At 37.3% G+C, this 7,752-nt stretch overlaps 1 protein-coding gene across 2 annotated transcripts in view; it reads left to right on the top strand.

Annotated features, from left to right (window-relative positions):
* Positions 1-7,266, top strand: part of LOC107267897 (DEAD-box ATP-dependent RNA helicase 20) — a 13,269-nt gene extending 6,003 nt beyond the window's left edge. For both annotated transcript variants that reach the window (XM_015740087.2, XM_015740086.2), the window contains one exon: positions 7,071-7,266. The gene's annotated coding sequence lies outside the window, so the exon portion shown is untranslated. The remainder of the gene's footprint in view (positions 1-7,070) is intronic.
* Positions 7,267-7,752: the final 486 nt, after the last annotated feature.

The following is a 7,752-nucleotide window of genomic DNA, read 5'->3' as shown; positions in this document are numbered from 1 at the left end:
AGAAAAAAAATCGTGGAATTATTAAGTAAAGGTAATAAAAGAAAAAAAATGAGACAAAATATAAAATAAATCTTCAATGGCATTCGCATGGTATTTTGAGGGGTGGGTGGGTGGGTGGGAAACTAAGTAAAATCGGACGCGTAGTCACATGGCTGTGCATCTCAGAGCAAAGCTCAGTTTATTTTTGTATCAAAAGTAATTTGTTGTTAGATCAACGAATGATAATGATGATGATGATATAAACATTGTTGTTTGATATTTATGCAACTGGCCACCGAGTGGCCGCCTCGCTGCGCACGCCCCACGGCCAACCAAGAGAAGTGCGGGGCCGGCTGCGATCGAAAATCCATCGTACCTGTGTCTCTTTTTTCTTTTTTAATTTTTTTTTTTTTAAATATAGTTTCGCGTCGAAATTGACCACTTTTACTTTTAGTAACAGTACGAGTCTAGGTTGTTATATATAAATAAATGTTTAATAAGCTGCATAAGATATACACTACCTGCACACGAGGCTAAGGCAGCCGTGCGCGCCACCGTCTTACGTATACGTGTACACGCACTAACGAAACATTGTCTCTTTGCGAGATGTAAGGGAAAAAAAAGCGAACTTTCTTTTTAATTCTTATTTACGATATAAAACAAAAATTGCCAATTCTCAATGTTAATTGTTACGCTGTCAGAGATGTTAGGTTTCTCGGCTCGGTTCACCTATTCGAACGAGTCATCTTCTTGCGCGTTTTCGACGCATCTCGTGAGCCTCCAGGTCGCGAGTAACTTCGTCCTGATGCCAAATTTTTTTCGAAATTTTAACGATTCCCTGTCACTGAGTGCGTTTTTTTTTCTTTCGTCCTTTTTATATTTTTCCCGTCGGTGACGTTGCGCCTTATAACTGCCGAATTCAAATCGAACTTCGCGATTACCGGTCAAGAATAATATGTACTAAAGGCAGCTGTGACTCTTGTCTTACATTCGTATAAAGGTTTATTGTATCGAAGCAAAATTCAGGCGCGAATACTATTCTTTATTGATTTTGTATTTTAGTTTTCCATTTGTTCATTCGTTTTGCTCGTGATATATTTAAGGGTGGGGGGAGGGGGGGAAGGAAAAAATGCACGTCAAGTCATTCATCTGCGCGTCCCAGTCGCGATGCTCTTTACGAAATATAAAACAATTCGATCGTCTAAACGCTAAATGTGGTTATCGATACTCGGTCGGTAATTAAAATATATCGATAAAGTAGTTTGATATGTAACGGATATTTAAATTTTAAATTTTCTTTTTTTTTTAACGTATATCTCTTACGGTACCCGCGATTATTCCCTGACACGTTAAATTCGCGAAAAAAAAATTATCACGGCTGATAACGTTTCTTATCGTGAAATAACTTTCTCGAGGGTAACGAGGAACTGAGGGCCGAACTTGTCTATGTATTCATTGACGAGAACTGTTGCCAATAGAGGAGATCGAGGCACATATATAGAGCGTCGATAACTGTCAGAAACTGGAGGCTCCCTGCACATTGCGTACGCCCTCTATCGAACCTAATTGCCTAATTATTAATTGATATATATATATATATGTTGAAGTGACGCCACAGTACACACGATAAAAGTCCAACTTCGCGTATACTCCATACAAAACACGTAACGCTACTATGGAAATTGTTCATAGGACAAGAAATACTTTGCGATACGCATAAATATTACGCGAGCTTTCGTACTATATATATGTATATATATATATGTATGTGTGTAAATGTGAAAACAAATTCTCTTCTTTCGTCAAATTTAGCGTTTCGTTACACGGACACCTACTGTCACCGATTTTTGCAAAGGGCTCGGTAAATTCCTTATCACCCTACGGATTAATCGTGTTCCCCACGTTCAGCTGTATTAAATAATAAAAAAAAAATATCACCCGGGAGATGACTCAAGCTTTCAATTAATCGATCGATTTCGCGCTAACAGTAAAACGGATAACGCGCGATTGTACGCCTGAGAAAATTGATTACGAAAATTACAACGGGAAATGGCGATGTGCGAGGGGGGGGGGAAACCTTTTTTTTTCCGATAACATACTGCGTTATTTTTTTTCTTGCTGTAATCTGTTGTTTTTTTTTTTTTTTTCATTGCTAATTCTCCTTCGATAATCTCAAAACTTTTTTCACGCTGATAGTGGGTGTACGCGTAGTTCTGTGATATATAAGATGTAGCGTATTAATAGAACCCACTGCTCTTATCGTGCATCATGGTTAAAATAGGAGAAAAAGAAAAAAAGTAATACGATTAAAGTAAACGTATCTCATTGGTTACTAGGACAAAAGTAATGAAAAATTATAATATGAATGGTTATACATGTCATATCACGTTGTCACAATGATATTGCTGAACCTGCTGTCGAGTTGTTTGTAATTTTTGCGAGAGAGAGAGAGAGAGAGAGAGAGAAATTGCGAAAATGAAAATAACTGACAACTTTGTGGGACGAGAGCAGTCTCTTTTTTTTGCGAGTATTCCCTCTTTTTTTAATTCTAGAAACGGGGATATACACATATATAGTATATACTATTACTACTACTATTATTACTACTAATAATACTACTACTATTATTATTATTATTACTACTACACTATTAATTACTACTACTATTACTACTATTGCGGATGGTAACGATTATATGCCACCTTCCGGTACTCTCTCTCTGTTAATCGTACACCAACTGTGTTTAGGTGTATCACGTCATGTAGCAGTTGACGAAAAAAGAAAAAAAAAAGTTAATTTTCTAATTGCCAATTTTTTACAATGACGCTGATCGATGCGCATTTCGTCAGGTATGTTGCGCGTGATTTATGGGTCGTCGGTGTGTCGAGCAACGAGAGCTAGAATAACGATAGACAGGGTGACGATGTTTGAATTATTATTATTATTTTTTTTTCTTTTCTACGTAATCGATCGAAGATACAAAACTACCTGTCGAGCGGTGATCGCAATTTTAGAAAGTAAACGAAACTTGGGTGAAAAAAAAAAGACTATTGAAACACTGTCGACCAACACACAGCGTTACCATATATATATGTATACCGTCGTGTCGCCAATCAATGAGAAAGATAGGCGTGCTTTCCGGATGTACCTTCTCGCAGTCATTCTCTGAAGTGTCGAGGACTCGAGATTAAAAATCATTAGATAAGCGCACGTTATTATCGTATCGCACGATGTCCCGTATCGAAACTAGATCCTCTTTTTTTTTTGTGGAAAAAAAAGTTCGCGAGGATGAGTCTCTTGGAAAGATTTATTTTCGACTTTTTTTGTTGTTGTCTTTTTCACTCTGGGTCTTTGCTAAACACTGTACGAACTGGTAGTGGCACGCGTATGTACACACACTGATACACACTATACGCACTTTCGGTACGCCAAGGTAATTTAAAAGTACAGTCGACGTTAAAAGTATACTTGATATCCCCATTCCCAAATGATTTTTGATCTTGGAGTCTCGATAAGGGTTTATTGTAATTTGTTTGTTTTTTTCTCTCTCTATATTCCATTTTGGTAAAAAGTCATTGGTACGCGCGAATGTCGCGCCTCAGTTAAAAGAAAATAAAAGAAAGCCCCTGGCGATATAAGGTCGACTCTCGTGAAGTTGTGAGAAGCTCGACGAAATATTGCTGCGAGTTGGGAGAGGGTAGGGACGGATCCAAGGGATTGGTACAAGACAGAAGGGAGGGGTGTGGATACGCGAGAGGGTTGGAGGGGGTATGTGTTTTTCGGGAAGGTAATTGAGGGGCGGATAGAGGGAGAAGTGAAAAGCTAAAATACCGAGTACCTTCTATATATAAATGCTGAGCGCTGTGATATCGCGTACATAAACTTTTTATTATTGTAAACGTAAATACGCATATTGTAATGTTAACGAATATTATCTCCTTTAATACAAAGACTGAATCTCTCGCCAATTTATATACGAGTTTTTAGCAGCCGCAGGTACACGTTTCACATGCTGTACACTAATTGATACCTATTTGTATATTATTAATTACAATACTATATTTTATATGATTGGATAATGCCGTCCCCGGATGGACGTGGCTGAAATGACTATTGCTTAGTTCGATATAAATCCGACGGGTGCGCGTCAGTCGTATTGTACGTTTTTCAATAGAACGGGATGGAACAATGGCCGGAGGTTAAGGGGGGACACGCGAAATGGATGTACTGGGAAAAAGGGATTCGACGTATGAGAGGAACGTGAAATTTTCTTTGAGTTCAGGATCAATGAATCGCGATCGTTGGATTTTTTCGTCTACGGATAATCGACTCATTGCTGTTGCGATGCCCGACGGATCTGTGGAGCGAATTTCCTTGCCGACTATGCCGGGAAGATCTTTGGGATATTTTTTTATTTGTCGGCAATTAACGTTTTAGTATCGTGGGTCAAGGGTGTGACGGTCGGTTTACAAACGATTGCTCAAACCAACGAAGTCGCGGTCTTTTGAATTGGTTTTTTTATTGCGCATGCAGTTTTTGGTTTTTTTTTTTTTTTTTTTTGGACGCGTATTCATCGAACGTGGAACTTTGTGAACAATGTACGATCACGCCGAGCGTCGCTACGTTCGAATTTTCATGTCGCAAGTTGAAGAGGGAACAATCGGGTAGTGTAACATCAAAGGATTTTTAAAATTCTCACTAATCGTTGCGATGTTTTACGTATATACCTTGCGTTGATTCGATTTACAAGGTTTTCTTTCGGTTATGCTGTCTTCGTTCGATGCGATTTCAACGCGCAAACTCCTGTTGCGCGGATACGCGATTTTACGTGGGTTCAATCGGCTGTCGAGAAAAAGGAAAGTGAACTGACGAGGAATCGATAAAATGCGAGAGAAAAAGATGAATCTAGTTTCACAGTATTGTCGTGTCTCTCGATGAGTTTTCTCGCAGGTTAGATTTTCATTTTCTTTTTTGTCACGTACGAGATCAACCCGTTGTCCCTCATTTTTTTTACCTGGTACGGCAATCACCTATCAAGTATAGCGAGAGTTCGAGATATTAATTTCTAAAGATGAAAAATTAAAAAAAAAACGAAACTCATGAAATCGTATGAACTAATAACGTTTATTAGAAATGAGAATAACCACGGTACTCGTTGACCTCCTACCTTTCTCGTGCGTGTGACACACTCTGCGACACATCTTAACGTGCACAATATACAATTTGGCTCCGTTCGTTAAACGAGTGCGAAACGTATAAAGGGGCGAGTATAAATAACGGATAAACATAAAGAAAAGAAAAAAGATGTTAAAAATACATCACTGGAGAATAACAGTGTAAATAGGTGTTTATCTATTTAAACGCGACACTGCATACCCTTACTGTGTTAGTCTTTATTACTTAACATGTACTGTCCGATCCGTGTTTAATGAATTTTTCCAACCGTTTAAGGGGACTACACGATTATTATATGTAGAAACAGAGAAAAAGAAAAATACATGAAAAAGGAAGAAAGGAAACTCTTGTGTCGCTCGGACTGTTCAGGACTTAACGATCCTAGTATGTTTTCACTTTTCTAATATTCGTGTGGCGGAGAAACCTTTATTTTCTTTGGCTTGTCTTTTTTTTCGTCTACGTTCATTTTCTTGTGGTTTAAGTCTTTTTTTTTTTTTTGTAATTCGTCTGTTCGATTTTTCTCTTACTAAAGATAAAGAAAAAAATGCAAATACCATAAGGAAATACCCGTCGTCGTAAATGAGAGAGTCGTAGGACATCTGTTTCGCTCATGACAAATACACGGTATAAAAGATAGAGGTTACAACGTGCGAATATATTCCTCGTTTGCGCGCGTGACTTTGAATTCTACCGGTGAAAGAGGAGAAAAAAATTTAATCGACTTCCGGTTGAATTCGGTAATTCTCTGATCGCGAAGTTCTCGTGCAGATGGCGCTAAGAGGATCGTATCGTTATTTCAAATAAATTTTACGTTCACTTTAATTCAACTTTTCGAGTGTTCCACTCTCTCTCTCTTTGTCGTGTGTGCCCGGAAAAGCACTTCTGATTTATCATTTTGGTTATTGTAGGTTATGTCACGATATGGCTCTATGTCGACATTTAGGTGTGGCAATAGAAGGTCCTCTTGGCGTCCATGTTTAGAGACATTCTCGGGAACGATATATGAGAATCTAGTCAAAATTGTTATAATATCACTTAAGCCTTACAGCGCAGTCGTACGATATACTGATTTTTCATTCTCTCGTCGAGAAGAAAAGGAAAATCTTAAACCTTCTCTTTTTTTTTCTTCTGTGCGTCGTGTATTCTTTTTTTGTCCTTTGTTCACCTACCGATAAGTATCGACGTACGATCTTTCGCGGCGGACAACGTGTGTGTCGTGTCTGCTCAATTCCCTTTTTTTTTTCTCTTTTTTTGAGAAGGAAAGAAATAGAACAAGAGGCTTCATTTTTATACGACGAGGTTTCACTGACGATAAATGAAACGGTAGATTTTTCAAGGGGCCTTTATATTATTTTGAGCATCAGCACATTGCTCAATACAATCAAACTGTTACGAAGTGATATTATAAATATTAAAAAAAAAAGAGGTATTATATTGTGTAAAGCGAGCGAGCGAACTTGACGGGCATATATAAGTTTTTATATTTGATACTAGTTTATGATAGAGATGATTGAATACAAAAAAATGAAAGAGAGTACTAAGAAGCTATTCCCTGGTCGTTAGCCGAATGTTTATTCCAGTGACGTTAGTTTTTACCTGAAAGAGAGAAATAAAAAGAGAAAGAGAGAGAGAGAGAGAGAGAGAAAACGAGCGAGAACGTACGAACGATAGAGAGATAATTATTATTATTGAAGAGGCGGTATTTATTTTTTGACCATGACATGATTTGAGGGAGTAAAGTGATATTTAGTAGTGTGTATGATAATATGAATATATTGCTGCATCCCTTGCTGAGAGGAAAAGAAAGAAAGATGAATAACGTCCTTTCAAGAATACATTTAAAGAATTTAAAAAAAAGAGTAACACTGAATGCCCTATGGTAGTACTCGTTAACGCGATTTATCTTTTTTTTTGAGGTTTGAGGGGAGACAAACTCGTTAATAATACTAAGACCGCAGGAAGCAAGACAGTTGGACGACAAACGATAAGAAATAAACAATATAAGATACTGCTCTACATTCAGATTCTCTTCTGTAGGTTTCACTAAAGTGCATTTCTTGTATGTTATACAGTATTATGATAGAAAATAAAATAAACATATTGCAATTGTAACTGTACTGTGTACCACTCATTTTACCTAATGTACCTTATTGACAGGAAAGTCAACTATGTTAAACTTTCCTTTCTTTTAACTTCCTTTCCTTTCCTTTCCTTAAACTGTTCCTTTAATTGTGCATAATATAAGTTATATTTAGCCATAACACACAATGAGAGTACGTATGTTATGTTTGGTAAAAATATTTCTTTGCGCATCCAGATTCCTGTACATATTAGAAGTGTAGCGAAGGTCTATAATAATAATGCTCTTCAGCACATTATGTAATAACTGTGTAGCTGCAGGAAAATCAATACAGCAAGTCTATTCTGGGAGATGTTATGATAGGTTCCTGTAGAAGCTGATATTCTGTGACGTCCTTCTGTGCAGTAATGGTAACTTATTATTTAGAGACAGTATTAAATGTTTTGAGTATATGCATCTGAAGAAACAATTATTAGCAGGACTGGAATCTTAGTTAACATATATCAATCGATAGTCAA

This window comes from Cephus cinctus, unplaced genomic scaffold, assembly GCF_000341935.2.
Source record: "Cephus cinctus unplaced genomic scaffold, Ccin1 Ccin1_scaffold0457, whole genome shotgun sequence".
NCBI lineage: Eukaryota > Metazoa > Arthropoda > Insecta > Hymenoptera > Cephidae > Cephus > Cephus cinctus.
The sequence above is the reverse complement of the archived record's forward strand: the minus strand, read 5'-3'. Positions and strand labels throughout refer to the sequence as shown.